Source organism: Schistocerca serialis, chromosome 3, assembly GCF_023864345.2.
Source record: "Schistocerca serialis cubense isolate TAMUIC-IGC-003099 chromosome 3, iqSchSeri2.2, whole genome shotgun sequence".
NCBI lineage: Eukaryota > Metazoa > Arthropoda > Insecta > Orthoptera > Acrididae > Schistocerca > Schistocerca serialis.
The window spans coordinates 698,627,472-698,644,508 of record NC_064640.1 but is presented as its reverse complement, the minus strand read 5'-3'; the positions used below and the strand labels follow the sequence as shown (position 1 = coordinate 698,644,508).

The following is a 17,037-nucleotide window of genomic DNA, read 5'->3' as shown; positions in this document are numbered from 1 at the left end:
TTGATAGTATTTTCTTTGGTCAAACTCAGAGCAAGAAAATGACTGTGTACCCGGTAACATGATAATGATGCATAGTTAGTTAGGATTGAGAAGATATTGTCCTACTGCATGGATTCTGCTCAGTGGAACAGCATGGATACTCCTCAATGGAAATCAGTTAGAATAATTAATGGCTCCAGGACAAGTATTTATAAGAATAGTTTACAGGAGATTAACTGGGTTGAAATATATAATGAGCCAATTGCTGACATAAAATTTAATCTATACTATGATAAAGTCATGTCATTATTTGAAAAGAGCTTTCCGCAAAAGCTAATCAGAGAGGACATTAAACAGCCATGTAAAAGACTATGGATCACTTGAGGGAATAAAATATCTTGTGAAAGGAAAAGGGAAATGCACCTGTTGGGAGAACAAGTAGATTTTCCATTTGCATACTACAAAAACTACTCAAAATTATTAAGAAAAGTTATTAAAGAATCAAGGAACATGCACATTATGTAAGAAATAAATAATTCTTACAACAGACTTAAGGCTATAAGGAATGTAGTGGAACGAGAGAGAAGACAGCTAGCCACATTACAGGATAACATCATTATTGAGCTGAGTGGAAGGACTATAAATGATAAGTCACAGGTAGCAAATATATTAAATAATCATTTCTTAAATGAAGTAGAAAGTATAGGGACAGACAGTTAAAGAGTATAACCACAGCAGTATGTTGAAAAAGCAACCCTCATAGATTTCAGTCATATGAATGTATCACCAACTTCTTCTTCTGAGATTAAGAAAATTATACATTCACTCAAATATAAAAGCTTATATGATTTTGATGGTGTTTCCAATAGAGTACTAAAGATTAGTTCCCATATAATAAATCTTGTCGTATCTGAAATATGTAATGCATCACTACCTCAAGCAATTTTTCCAGAGACTGAAATATACCCTTGTCAAACCCTACATAAGAAGGGTGATATGAGAGATGTCAATAACTACCAACCTGCTTCACTGCTGACATCATTTTCGAAAATTTTTCAGGAGGTAATGTATTCTAGAATGGTATCACACTTGAGCAAAAATAATATTCTCAGCAAATCATAGGTTGGATTTCAGAAGAGTTGTTTTACTGAGAATGCCATTTACATGTTCACTCACCATATTTTACAAGCATTAAATAATAAAATAGTGCTGGTATTTTCTGTGACCTGTCAAAGGCATTTGACTAAGTGAATCACAATATTCTTCTAGATGAATTGAAGTTTTAAGAGTTTGATTGTATAGTCATCAAATGGATAATGCCATATCTAACCAAAAGAATGTAGGAAATTGTACTTAGTAATTCAACGAATGTAGTCCAGGGATGTTGTCGTGACAGCAGAAATCTTGTGTGGTGTCCCCAAAGGCTCAATCTTAGGTCCAGTATTGTTCTTCATATATGTAAACGATCTTGTGTCTAATATACAAAAAGCAGAATTAGCTCTTTTGCGGACGATAAGAGTATTGTAATCAGTGAAAGCATGCATACAGAAGCAGAAGAAATGGTAAACAATGTTCTTAAAAATACAGCTGACTTGTTTTCTGCACATGGCCTCTCTCAGTTTTAAAAATGTGGAAGATATTCATTTCTACACACCTAGGGGTACTGCACCAATTATAAGTGTAAAACACAGTGAGGAAATAATAAATAGGGTGCAAACTTCAAAATTCTTAGGTTCCCATACTGATAAGAGTTTCAACTGGGAAAACAAACTTTGGAACTCCTGAAATAACTTAGTTCAGCCTCATTTGCTCTTAGAATCATTGCAAATCTTGTGAAGAGACAAATCAGTAAGTTGACATATTTTACGTATTTTCATTCAGTAATGTCATATGGAAATAATGTAAGGGGGTAAACCCTCTTTAAGGAAAAAAAATCCTTATTGCTCAGAAACATGCTGTAAGCGTAATATGTGGTGCACAACTGTAGTCATCTTGTAGACATCTGTTTATGGAGTAGGGCGTTCTGACCACTGCTTCAGAGTACATGTATTCCATTGTGAAATATGTTGTAAATAATCCACAGCAATTCAAAAGGAACAGTGCTGTAAATTTTTTAAAACAAACCTTTATAAATTTTCACCATGTAGCCATATTTAAAAAATTAATTTGCAATGTGTATGTACAATGACTTGTTCCACATCCTTAAGATTGATCATGCAAATGATCCATTGAACAGCTAACTAGCTAGCTAACCAACTAACATACTTACTTACTTACTTACTTAGTTACTTATTTGATGACACTAAAATTTATATGTTGTATGATACTGCATTGTTGCTTTACACTTCCATCAACTCAGCATAGATTGTTGCGGTGTTGTTCCCCTTCAAATGCAGAAAATTAATTACAATGTGATACTCAACTGCATCAATAGGCTGTACCATTTTGCATTAGCCCCTTTAGCAATGTGCAACAGTACTGTAGTGTGGGGATTTCAGTGTGCACCAGGACTGCCAACATATACTTGACACAAATAAAAAAAATGAGCTGCCGTGCTGAAGGTGCTAACCACTTGACTTGGATGTTTGAGGAAGAAAATGTGAACTAGGGTCTTGAAATAAATTTTGCAAAGATAATGTGTTTTATTGTAGGTTGTCATATAGATTACTTGAGTTTTGATTGGAACATTGTTAAGGATTAAAAAGAATTCAAGCGTCTTAAATCTCTGTTTGATATGCATCCATGTTGTAAGGAGGATATGGAACATCAAATGAACCAGGGACAGGAACAACTAAGGAGTATATGGTTTATTTTACAATGTCTGTTCTTTCAGATATGCATGCTTGTCTGAAGGAACAGACATTATAACATAAACCATGTAATATGTGCCTAGACAGGCAGGAGGATGAGAATGAGGATGAGGATGATGATGATGAACATGAACGACAACATATTCTCTCTTTCTCCCTGTTGTGGGAATCCAAGTAAGATTTTGAACATTAGAGGATGTAGACAGCGTGGCATAGGTAATTTTGAATTGGTCTATGAAATGTGCATGGGTAGTTTAAGTGGTTAAGGCAACCTGTCTGGATAAGCAGGAAATCTGGGTTCGAGTTCTGGTCTGGCACACATTTTCATGTGTCACTAATAGGTGGCATCTCTGTACGTAATACAGCTGACGCTAAAGAATTTGCAGTTAGCAAATAAATTTCATATGTGGCATATGTTTGACTAAATGTATAAGTAACTACATTAAAGTCAGTTATAATGTATACTGATCTAGTGAACTGCTCTCTATAATGTAGAAGTATAGGGTGTTAGGAAAATAGTGAGGAAATTATGAAATATGAAGATGAATGTAATAAGAAAATGCAGAATATAGAGCATGTGCCAAATCCGTACATATTAAAATGTATGTATGTACGAATGCATGTATGTATATTTCCATCTCCTCCTAAACAACTGGGCCAATTTCAACAAAACTTGGTACACATATCAATTACTGTGTGGAAATAATAGCTATGCGGGAAGAACTACCTACCTATCAAAGAGGGATGGGGGTGGGGGAAGGAGTGTAGCCCATGATACACAAATACCCAGACTTTATTATGCCAGTATTAGAGAATAAGAGCACTTGGTGACTTGCAGTAAACTCCGCGCATAATTTCAAACCTTTATGAAACTTTCTCTCACTGACAAACCCCTAAAATGAGGAAAGGAAAAAAGTTTATTGCTTACTACATTTCCATTGTTCATGCAGGAAAACTGCTTCATTAGGCATAACATTTTAACGTATTACTTCTTTACATCTGCATTCATGAGAGACTTCGCAGACAGTATTAACATACACCACTGAATGTATCTGAAAAATTACATCATTGTATGACATGTACTTCGGGAGATATGACATCATAAACTTTGAGCTGTGTGAAACGAAACTGCAGTGCAAAATCTGCTAGAGATGCAAGTGTAATATGTTAAATATATATGACAGTATTATGAGAAAGCTAGATTGCTACTCACCATACAACAGAGATACTGAGTTGTAAATTCTCTCTCTCTCTCTCTCTCTCTCTCTCTCTCTCTCTCTCTCTCTCTCTCTCTCTCACACACACACACACACACACACACACACACACACACACACACACACACACACACACACACAGACAGACAGACAGACAGACAGAGTGCTGCCAGAGACTGCAGTCGTGTGTGTGTGTGTGTGTGTGTGTGTGTGTGTGTGTGTGTACAGAAAGTGGGGAGGGGGCGGGGGTGCAGGGGGTAGGATGAGTAGGTGGACAGAGAGTGGGAGTGGTTTGGAGTAGGCGGACGGAGAGTGGGAGTGGGGAGGGGGGGGGGGGCTTGTAGTAGGTGGACTACTAATAGAATTAGAATAAATACATATGTGGGCAATGCCAGGCACTCAGGTAGTATAAGAATAAAATCATAAATGAAAGAATCAAGATGACTGCTGGTATTATATAAGAATGTTCCGAAAAGTAGGGCCCTCGAATTTTTTATGGGAAAACTCTTAAAGCTTGTTGAATGAAATAAACGTTATTAACATTCCGTGTCTGTATTCTTCATGTCTATCTATTTATTTCTTAACATAGTCACCCTAGTAACAAACACATTTTTGCTAACGAGAGACCAGTTTGTTGATACTATCACTGTAGAATGTTTGACTTTGTTGATGGAGCCACGTCATCTCTACTTGCACAGCTTGATCAGTATTAAAGTTAAGTCCAGTGAAGTGTTCTTTTAATTTTGGAAACAGATGAGAATCAAATGGGGCCATCTTGTGATGGAGGATGATCAATGACAGTGAACCCAAAGTGTTTTATTGTTGCAGATATTACAGTGCTCGTGTGTGGTCTGGCATTGTCAAGCGAAGGAGGGAGTGTCCATGTGTGGACGAACACTTTGAATTCGTGCTTTCAGTTTTCTGAACTGTTTTCACACACTTACATAGTTATGTTACACACCAACATGCTAAGTGTTACAATTTGGGGACTTCTAGAGGCAGAGGGTTGCAATTTGTGCCACCAAAGTGCAAAAGTCAACAGAGTAATATGCATCACATGTTATAATTCAACTGATATTGGGAACAGAATAAAAAAAATTGGAGGCATTACTTTTCAATACAGCCCTGTGAAAGTGATGCAGTGGGAAAGATAGCTGTGGTAGAGAACACCTAACAATGGTGGTGGTGTAAAGGAGACCTGTAAATGTATGGACCTAGCTCACTTGTAAATATGAGTTACTCTGTGGAGAACAAGGGGATAAAAAGTGCAGGAAGAGCCATAAACAGTGTGGAACAGGGGGATGTCAATGTGTGTGGTAGGGACTTGTGGTATATTGTATGCTGGAAATGACAAATGTTGTAAAACACAAGTAAAAAACAAAATGTAATTAGCAGTGGGGCCTAATAGTGTGTAGTGTTTGCTGATAGTGTCCCCCACGTGGTATGTTGGTTGTCAGTTTCTGAAAGTGTGGCTCTTGTCTCCACTGAACAGTTAAAAACCACATTAGAAAAATCCTGCCAGCATGCTGAAATCTGAAGGGATGTTTTGTTCTGTAGCATTTTGTTGGACATAAATGGAACCTATCAGTCAAACACAATGGAGGTTTTGGAGAGACGTCATCGAGTGCTACCATTTAACGGAGGAAGAGCTCCACACTGACAAGTCCAAGTGAATATTGTGAATAAGAAAAAGTGGGTTTGCACACTTTTTAGAAAAGGTGACTGCCCTCAGCCACAGTACGGGTTTTTAATGCAGCATTGCTTGAATATGGCATGAATGTTTTGAAAGTGGTGCATTTTGGGATTCTACCTAAACCATGAACCCACAAGCTAGAACTGGTTTTAACATTCGCATGTCATTTTGAAAGTTGCAAGTAACATTAAGTATGGCATAGAAAGTTCTGGCAGAATGTAAATAATTTAGGGGTAAAAGCTAACATCTCACCAAATAGTAGGTTAAGTAGTTGACAAAGAAGGCTGAAAACTTCGCCAACTTTCAGATGGACACACACACACACACACACACACACACACACACACACACACACACACACTTGCCTAAAAGCTGATAATGTTTACAGGACATTTACAGGGATATAGTTGTGTCATATTATGTGACCAATCCATTGTCGTCTTTGCTCTGTTGTTCTCCTAAATCACCTTTCTTCATCAGTTATTTGCAGAACTTCCTGGTTGATGGTTTTATCTGTCTGCTTTATCTTGAACAGATGTCTCCATTGGTGTAACTCATACTTGAAGAGATTTCATTTCGTTTTTGCCTATTGTCCTCATTTCACAGCAGTACAGTGCTTTGATCCAAATGCAGATGTTAACCACCCACTTCTCATGCAAGTATTCATGTTGTTTCAACAAAGTATTTTATATTTATTCACAAACGTTGCGTTTGCTACTCTAATTCATTGTTTTATATCGCTTTTGCTTCTCCCGCCTTTGGTCGCCGTACTTCCTAAATATTTGTATGAATTTGCTTGTTGTATTTTGTCTCCACTAATTTTGATGTTTATTTCTCCAGGTTCCTTGGGGCACACAGGTATTTTTGTCTTGGAGTTAGTACTGTATAAATAACTTCTAAGATTGTTTCCAGATTTCTTTCATCTGGATCTAGCACAGCTATGTCAGTCACAAACCTAAGCATGTATATTTTTTCTCTATTTATTCTGTTACCTGTACAGTATACTTTGCACTCATTGACTGCATGTTTTGTGTAGATGTTGAATTGCATCTCAGTCTAATCCCTTTAAGAATTCTAGCGTCTTTTTAAGAATTTCTTATCTTTAGTGTCACTGTTTTTTATTTGTATAATTAATTTATTCTTCTGTCTCTGTAGTCCAGTTTAACCACTTTTAAGTTGGCAGTGTGGAATGCTTTCCTTTGTTTGTGGAAACTATACAAATTTTTCTGTTAATACCAAAGCTTTCGTCAATTCTACCGCAAAGACTTCTCTCGTGTTTCTGCCTTCTCGGAAACCAAATTGATATTCATCCAAACTGGTTTCAATTTTCATTTTTGCATCTGTGTATTATTCTTGTAAATTTGTAAATATTTTCAAAGTGAGAGTTATGGAATGCTCATCGTCCTGTGTTTTCCACATGTAGCTGCTTTTTTCCCCTTTGGAAATGATATTTTTCTTAAAGTCTTCTGAGAAAATATTAGTTTTTTATGTATATTAAGACATGTATCATGCTTCATTTCTGGGTCTAATGCTTTAAGCATTTCACTTAGGATGATATGAGTGTTGCTAGCCTTATTTTCTTTCAGATAACTGAATATTTATTCAGAATAATGTTTTCTAATTTCAGGTACAATTTCAATTTGTCCTATTTTCCCTTATTTTTCTGTTCTACTTAATTGTTCGGACTCTTCAATATACTGGGTGTCCAGTGTCCTGGAAAACAGGGAAAACTTGGGATTTTTTTGTTCTTGAAAACTCTGGGAATTTTTGCATTTTGCCAAAAAACCTTGGAAAAGGCATGGTGTCACATTTGATTTTGGGCAGAGGCATTTGGTTCCCTTCTGTGTGGCTTGCTGCAGTACTATGCTCACTGTTCACCTTCAGCTGAATGCTGTGGGACCATCCTCCACTGGGATTTTGGTATCCCCTCCCATTGATCACTACGATGCTTCAGCTAGCCAGCCAGCCCAGCCTGGTGGAGTCCAGATCAACTGTGTGGAGGTTTGTTGCTGTTTGTGGAATGGCTAGCATGCCTGTGACTAGCATGGCTGTGCTACCCTGGTTTGTTGTTGTCGTAATTTTGTGTGTTTGTGACACAGTGTGACCAGCAAGGATGTATAATGAGTATTTGGTGTGGTTTACATTTACTCTGTCCAAATGTACTGACTTGTTTGCTGACATGGTTTTATCACTAAGACATGTGCCTATAGGGGAGTTTGTGGCCTGTTCAAATCCATTTCTTTTGAATTAGGGATACTAGGGCATGACAGGTTTGCATATACTATAATTTTTTGGATTTACAGTAGATTCCTGCTATTCCAAACTAATTAGGGCTGAACAGTGTTTGGCTTGGTGGGAATTCGGAAGAGGCAGATTTCATGAATAATACAGGGTGACACAAAAAAAATGTGAACATTTCAACAATCCAATAAAACTAAAAGTGATGAAGGAAAGAAACTGCATTCATAGTAATTGAAACCTTACAAGTTTGCCATTTACAAAACATTGATGGCATTTATAATGTTTTTAAAATTACATCCTTTCTATGGCGTCTTCGTGTACGAATACATTTGTGACATCTGCTGTCGAGATTCCTCATTAACTGCTGCAACATCTCAGCTGGCATACTGTAAATTGCATCCCAAATTCTCTGTTTTAACTCATCCAGGGTTTTTGCTTGAGTTGTGTAGACTTTGCTCTTGAGGTAGCCCCACAAGAGAAAATCAGATGGGTTGCCAATGTGTCAATAACTGTCAGTGCTGAAAGTTACTTGGAGATGTTACGAACTTTCGTTACATGTGAATTGAACAACTTTCTAAATGTTCAAGAAGCCCAATTTCAACAGGACGGTGCAACATCACACACTGCGTGGCAATCAATGGCATATATGCTAGAATTGTTTGGCAACCGTGTCATCTCACGATTTGGTAACATTCCCTGGCCCCATAGATCGCCAGATTTATCCATTTGTGGTGCATCCTAATATGAAAAGGCTGGTTGTTCAGGTTTTTGTAGATTGTCCTAATGTTAATAAGGCGTTCCAAAGAAAGCTGAAAAGCAAGAAAACACGAACTTGAGGGTAATCCAGAGAGTTCTGTGCTTTTGGACTTTTGGACATGTGGCTTACCTACAGTGCATGGTGACTGACAGGTTGTTCAGTTTCTGAGAGTTGTATATAATCTGTTTAAAAACGTTGCTTCCCACCACTTCTGGAATCCCTAAGAGTCATAGCTACTGAATAGTTTATTTCTTCATGAAGGGCATTCCATGTTTAGTTCCAGAAGTGTTATTTGATGCTGTCCATGAGAAGAGACATTTGACACGTCTCACTGCCTGCTTATGCCATTGCCCATGAATTCCAAAATTTAGCAGAGATCATGTCAGCAAAGGAAATCCTCAAAGAATTTGATGGGGATCATGTTCGAACCTGTCAGTTCTGTATGATGATCATTGAGGTTGAGAGTGGACATGAAAATGTGAAGAAATTTATCAAGGGTGCTTGCAGTCTCTTCCATAGCAATTCTAGCCTCAAAGGATATTTGCTGATAACTCCATTCTGGTCAAAAAATTGACTAAAGTCACTCTGATAGCCATTTGTATCATTCATGATTTGATCAAGGTTGCAGGTAGTGTTGGATGCTTAACTATTAAAAAGCAATTAATACACTACTTCCAAACTGCACTTGGTAGGCACAATGAAACCATAGCAGAGAAAAGTACAATTTAAAAGTTCTCAATAGAAAATGAAAGAAAGAAGAAAGTGAGTAAAGGTAAGCTAAGAGTGCTACAAAGTATGAAAACAAAACTCGTGGAAAGTGCTGAGATGTGACCACCTACCAAAAGCCTGAATATAGGCCCCGACAGTGGATGCATACTTTTGTTGATCCATTTTGCCTTCCACAATGACAAATCACCCAGATAATGCCATGAAAACATTCTGCAGACAAGAACACTCACTCCTCTGGCCTGGACGCTTACAATGATTGTGGCAGGGTGTTTGCTTTCACATGTTTCATGCCAACAGACATCCATCTCATGGAGCATAAAACTTAATTCATCTAAAAAGGCCACCTGTCGCCACTCAATAGACATCCAGTTGCTATACTGACATGCAAATTCCAGTCTTTGTAGCCAGTGAACAGCAATCAGCGTAGGTGCATGAAATAGGCGTCTGCTGTGGAGGCCCATACACAGCAGCGTTTGCTGAACCGTCATTGAGAATTCCCTGTTGGTAGCCCTTGGTTCATCTGGGCAGTCAGTTGCTCAACAGTTGTACATCTGTTTGCCTGTACACTTTTCTGCAGCTGTCCTTGACCTCCGCCATCTATGGGCCATGGTGCACCAATGTTGCCTCAATGCCAGTTTTGGATAGAGCCAGTTTGTGAAGCACAGTATACTTTAACTAAGGCTGCATGTGAACAGTTTACAAACTAAGCCGTATTGGAAATGATTCCACCCATGGTCCAAGAGCCAGTGATCATACCCTTTTGGACGTCAGAAGAATCACTCCTTTTCTGCATTACGACCGAGACTGAACGGTTTCTGCATCCCCCAACATGCTTTATATACCCTCAATCGCTAGTGCTGCCACCTGCCATCTGTGAGTGGTTATTGCACGTTGATGTCGGATGAAGGCAATGGTCACATTAATGTGACTGGATTGTGTAATTTTCATTATTTTTTTTTCTCCAAATTACATTTGTCACTTAATTCTGGTGCCAGATCCTGGTACGTGGTTGAAATAAACCATGTTAATTTTAATATTTCTTCTTTTAACTCCAGGTATAGGCCTCATTATGTTCCTATATATTGATAAAACTTGTAGATTTTGTCATAAAATCAATTGAAATTGGTTAGGTTCTAAGCACAATGTGACCCTGGAAACAAAAGGCCTGAAAACACGTTTTTTTATTTTATTTTTTAGGGAGTCTTGGACACTATGATGCTCGACAGCTCTTTCTCTGTGCAAAAATCACGAAGTCTTTGTCCTCCTCAGTTTATAGTTCCTAATCCATTCCTTCTTGTCACTTCAGTTTGTTGTATGACTCCTACCACAGCATTCATGTCACCCTAAATAATAACATTCTCCACGTCTTCTTTAAGTTGTTCATACATTTCTTATATTTTGTTGTCGCCATGTCCAGATGGTAACATATCTCCTGGGATGACAGCTAAATATACTGGTCCTGCTTTCAGTTTAATTAGAATTATCCTGTCACTATACTGCAAGTAGCTTTTGACTCTTCTTCCCCTTTCCTTGGACAATAAAACAGCAACACCAGTTACTTTGTTTTGATCATCTGAGTATATTACATGGATACTGCCACTCAAGAAATCCTCTTCATGTTCCCATTTAATTTTTTTATTTCCTAATATATCTATTTGTAGCTTTCTCATGTCCCATTTTATGTTCTCGAGGCTACCACAAATTTTCAATGGTATTACATTCCTTGTTGCCACATTTATGTATATTTTCTTTGCTTTAATTTTATTCTTGTTTTGCTTACTATTATTAACCCCTCCCCTCCCCCCACCTATCCTCTCCTGGATATCTGAGTGAGGGACTATTTCACCACTGGAAAATATAGCCCCTGGAGGGTGCATCATAGATGTAAATGGTGTGTTGCAGTGAGTTGATTTATATGGTAGCTTTTCCTTGCTTTCCACATATCACAGTAAGACAGTTTGATGGTTACTGTCTTCACCTGTCTGTGTTTACTCTATTGCTGTACTGACTTTGTCTTCACTTATATACCGAGCGAGGTGGCGCAGTGGTTATCACACTGGACTCGCATTCGGGAGGACGACGGTTCAATCCCGTCTCTGGCCATCCTGATTTAGGTTTTCCGTGATTTCCCTAAATTGCTTCAGGCAAATGCCGGGATGGTTCCTTTGAAAGGGCACGGCCAATTTCCTTCCCCATCCTTCCCTCACCCGAGCTTGCGCTCCGTCTCTAATGACCTCGTTGTCGACGGGACGTTAAACACTAATCTCCTCCTCCTCCCCCTCTTCACTTATAATTCGTAGTGCAAGTGCTGCTGTCCACTTGTAGGCTAGTTTATTTAAGGTCCACTTTGAGTATTTCAATTCCTCATTACTGCTCATGTCTGGGAGCCTTTCCTCAATCAGCCTACTGGGGCGCCACCAGATGGAAGTGAAAACTAGCTAAAGTCTAAAAGAGTAATTTACTCATCAGTTATTTAAATTACATTAAGTAATGGTAGTAATTGTAGGACCAACTGGATTTTGGTCTTTGGAGCAAGCATTTAAATATGAGATTCTTATTTTGCAGCTGATTCATATGTTCTTATCTTCTAGTAGCTTGAATAAGTGGTTTGACATTGCTGTCTCTATCAACACAGAGCAATTACACTGGCATTTATTGTATTTTAAAATATGTACTGCGACCTACAGATGGCGTTGGATGAAGGAGGGAAACACTTTATCAAATCCCTTGTTACTTTTAGAGCTTAGTGGTTCAGACTACTACTGCAAAGGTTTATTTTTATTTACACGTCATGTTCCGTAGGACAAAATTGAATAAGTGGTTTGACATTGCTGTCTCTATCAACACAGAGCAATTACACTGGCATTTATTGTATTTTAAAATATGTACTGCGACCTACAGATGGCGTTGGATGAAGGAGGGAAACACTTTATCAAATCCCTTGTTACTATTACAGCTTAGTGGTTCAGACTACTACTGCAAAGGTTTATTTTTATTTACACGTCATGTTCCGTAGGACAAAATTGAGGAGCAAATCTCAAAGGCCATGGAATGTGTCAGTACATGAAATTACAACATAAAAGTAATAACAGATAAAAATAAAATGTTTATGAACCCAAAAAAAAAGTCAGTCCATAAGTTTAAGTAAAACAATCAACAATATAACATAAGAATCAGCTTAAGTTTTCAAGAAACTCCTCAACAGAATAGAAGGAGCGACCGATGAAGAAACTCTTCAGTTTCAATTTAAAAGTGCGTGGATTACTGCTAAGATTTTTGAATTCTTGTGGTAGCTTATTGAAAATGGATGCAGCAGTATACTGCACACCTTTCTGCATAAGAGCTAAGGAAGGCCGATGCAGGTTGGATTTCTGCCGAGTATTAACTGAGTGAAAGCTGCTTATGAGAGAGAGAGAGAGAGAGAGAGAGAGAGAGAGAGAGAGAGACACCAATGTCAAAATACCCAGACTAGTGAGAAGGGGTTGACAAGAGGTTTGTCAACTTACATCACTTATTGCACGAACCACCCATTACCGAGCCAAAAATATCCTTTCAGAATGGGAAGAGTTACCCCAAAACATAGTACCATATGACATAAGCAAATGAAAATAAGCAAAGTAGACTAATTTCTGTGTCAAACGATCACTTACTTCAGATACTGTGAAAATAGTAAAAATGGCACCCTCCATTTGACTGTACCACACTCAGACCCACATCACAGCCATGTTCAACAATGTGAAGAATGACCTTTTGCTATCTGTTGTTGAAGTAAGAGGTGAACCAATTGTGAGCTACTCCCTATATTCGGCAATTGTCCAACTTCTGGAGCAATCTTCTGTGATCAACACAATGAAACGCCTTAGTTAAATCAAAAAAATATGCCTAGCGTCCAAAACCTTTTGTTTAACCCAACCAGTACCACGTAGAGAAAAGAGAATATAGCATTTTCAGTTGCTAAAAGATTTCTAAAGCCGAACTGTACATCTGATAGCAAATTATGTGATATAAAATGATCAATTATCCCTATGTACACAGCCTTTTCAATAACTTCAGCATTATCTCTTTCTCCCTTTTTATAAAGCGGCTTTACCACTGAGTACTTTAATTGTTCAGGAAACTGACCTTTCCTAAAGGAAAAATGACAAATATGGCTAAGTACAGGGCTAACATGTGCAGCACAGTACTTTAATATTCTGCTAGGCACTCCATCATATCCATGAGTCCTTAGTCTTCAGTGATTTAATTATTAACTCAATCTACTGCTTGACTGTGTCACAGAGTAGTATTTCAGACATCAATCTCGGAAAGGCATTTGCCAAGAGTTATATGACTCCCTGCAGAAACTAAATTTTTATTTACTTCACCAGCAACGCTTAGAAAAAGATTGTTAAATACTGTACATATATCTGATTTATCAATAACAGAAATATTTTTACTGTTAACTGACTTTAAATCGTCAACCATGTGCTGCTGACTGGACACTTCCTTCACAACTGACCATATGGTTTTAATTTTATCCTGTGAATTAGTTATTCTATTTGCATACCACATACTCTCTGCCTTCCTAATAACATTTTTAAGCACCTGGCAATACTGTTTGTAATGGGCTACTGTAGCTTGATTGTGTCTACTTCTAACATTCTTTGTTCTACATGTTCTCCTTATCCCACTAGTCAGCCACCCAGGCTGCCTTTTACTGCTAGTACCCCTTTTAGAATGTTCTAATGGAAAGCAACTCTCAAAGAGCATGAGAAATGTGTTAAGGAAAGCATTATAAAGGGTGTACATCAAGTCCGGGAACACTTTCAATTATTTATTGCACAGGAACCAAACCAAACATTGTACAGATGTCATAATATGTCATTTTGAAGAAAAACCCTGAAATTTATATATATATATATATATATATATATATATATATATATATATATATATATATATATATATATGCCAGAGCTTAGTTTGGTAATTTGCCGATAGTCGGCGCTAGCGGCAAACTTGGTGAATCAGGTGCAGGGCGAGCTTTCTGTGTGCGGGGGACAGCTGTTTCATGAAATGGCCTCCCTGATCACCAGATCTCACTCTGTTTGACTTCTTTCTGTGGGGACACATTAAAGATCTGGTGTATGTACCGCCTCTACCACGTGATGTAGCAGAGCTCCAGGAGAAAATACAGGAAGCGACTGCCACAGTCAACAATGCCATGCTGGGATGGGTATGGCAAGTATTCGATTTCCGTATAGATGTTCGCCATTTCACTCATGGTTCGCATGTCAAATATTTGTAAAAATGCTTCGAGTTTCTCTTCAAAATGCAATATGTATGACATCTGTACAATGTTTAGTTCTTCTGCAATAAATAATTGAAAAATGCATTATGTATGACATCTGTACAATGTTTAGTTCTTCTACAATAAATAATTGGATGTGTTACCGGACTTTATGCACACCTTTTATTTGTGATCTATGTTATCGGCACTATAAACATCCTGCCATTCTTGTTCCTTGACGAGGTTTGAAAAACACTCTATTGCCGTTGGATTAGCTTTCCTGCATAGTTTGTAATTATATGTGACATTTGTTTGAGTACAAAAGCCTTTTAGTGTTAAAATTTGTGCATAATTGTCTGAAAGGCTATTCACCCTTTACTGACAGAATGCCCATCTAGTAATGAAGAATGAATAAAAATATTGTGTATGGTTGTGCTACTGTTCCCCTGCACCCTAGTTGGAAAATACTCAATCTGCATCAGATCATATGAATTCAGGAGACCTACCATCCTTTTTCTTGCCCAATCATATTCAAAATTAATATTGAAGTCCCCACATACAACTAATTTCTGTTACTTCCTATAAAGTGAATCAAGAACCCTTTCTAGCTTGAGCAGAAATGCTCTGACGTCAGAGTTAGGGTACCTATAAACAACAACAATTAAAGTTTAGTTTCACTAAATTCAACTGCCCCTGCACAATGTTCAAATATCTGTTCAGTGCAATGCCGTGATACATCTATGGACTCAAACGGAATACTGTTTCTTACATACACGGTCACTCCCCCACTCCGCAAGGAACCCTTTGAAAAACAGCCAGCTAATCTGTATCTTGATAAAGGAGGCCTCCAAATTGTCTAATTATTTAGGTTGTACTCCAATGTACTAATAACTTTGAGCCAACATCTATAAGCAGTTTAATAACTTTATCTTTAATACATCTTATATTTTGAAAAAATATGCTAATTCCTTCTCTACTTGGAAACATGACGTCGTCTGAATGTGATTCCTTAGTTACAGGGACTTCCTTTAAACAGGTATACCTATCAGCTGACTTTGATCTAGAAAGCGTGCAGCTCTAACACTAACTTCGACAGGAATTTTTCCTTGAGTGATCCCACCACCACCCACTACACTGTCACCTATAAGCTTTGCCAGCATCCCATTCCCATACATATTGAGATGCAGGCCATGCCTAGTGAAACTCGATCTACTGATAGACTCAACTGGCATCATTGCAATGTGACCCATGCCCTGTGCCATTAGTGCCTTCTCCAGCCCTATGTTAACACGCCTACGCTGAAACAGTTGCACGAAATGCACATTGGTGCCACCAGTTTGAATAGCCATCTTTTCAGGTCACCACCTACATCATTTTCCAGCCCCTATCAAGACCATTCCCTGCTCCACCCACTATCAGTACCTGATCCTCCTTCGGAAAATTCCTACGTAACTCCCCTATGCTGTCAGTCACCTGAGCCAACCCTACACTAGGCTTCACAATGCTGGTGACCTGGTACTCACTTCCCAACACTTCCTGCAACAGTTGGCCCACACCTCTACCATGTGAACTATGTAGCAGCAGAACCTTCTTTCTGTTAGATTTTGCAACTGACTTAGGCCTCCTAACTTCAGAGGACTGGTGCATTTTTCCTACAGCTACAGCTACAGCTACAAGAGGCTCCTCTCCACTCAACTCTGACATTTGGTCAAATCTACTGCATATACGCAAAGTACAACTGTCTCAATACCACATCCTCTTAGCTGTCTTCTTGCCAACAGCCAGTTCCCATTCCCCAGCACCCTTCTCCCTCCTCAACCTATCTAGTTCCTCCTTTGTGTATTGTAACTGCACCTGAAGGGCACAGATCTTACACTCCTGCTCCTCTATCAACTTATTTGTACTACAGATTTTGCAATCCCAGGAGAGGATCTTGCTAGAATGCCCACTGGATTCTGGATTCCCCACTGCATCCCCCCCCCCCCCCCCCCCCCCACAATGAAAATACTTTGAACAAATCCCACACCGTAACCCACTACTCACAAACCTATGACAGAGCCCACACTTCTCACTCGTGGTAAAATTTTACAGTTACTGAAAAAAACTAAAAGTCTACATTACCTAAGTCCAGTTACATAGCGGTCTCGAAATTCTCTCTCTACTAAGAAAGCAACAACTTTTATTAATACTACTAAACTACAGCTTATACCAATACCAACAAAACTTCAAAAAATTTATTAATTACAACCAAAAATTCAAATGGCCACTGGAACACTCAATTAAGTTAAAACAGTGAATGAAAATTTTACAAAAATATTTCACTTGAAACAATAAGAAACATC

General features: G+C 38.3%; 1 protein-coding gene across 3 annotated transcripts in view; it reads left to right on the top strand.

Annotated features, from left to right (window-relative positions):
* Positions 1-17,037, top strand: part of LOC126470565 (uncharacterized) — a 271,605-nt gene that overhangs the window by 134,306 nt on the left and 120,262 nt on the right. The gene's annotated exons all lie outside the window — the stretch shown is intronic.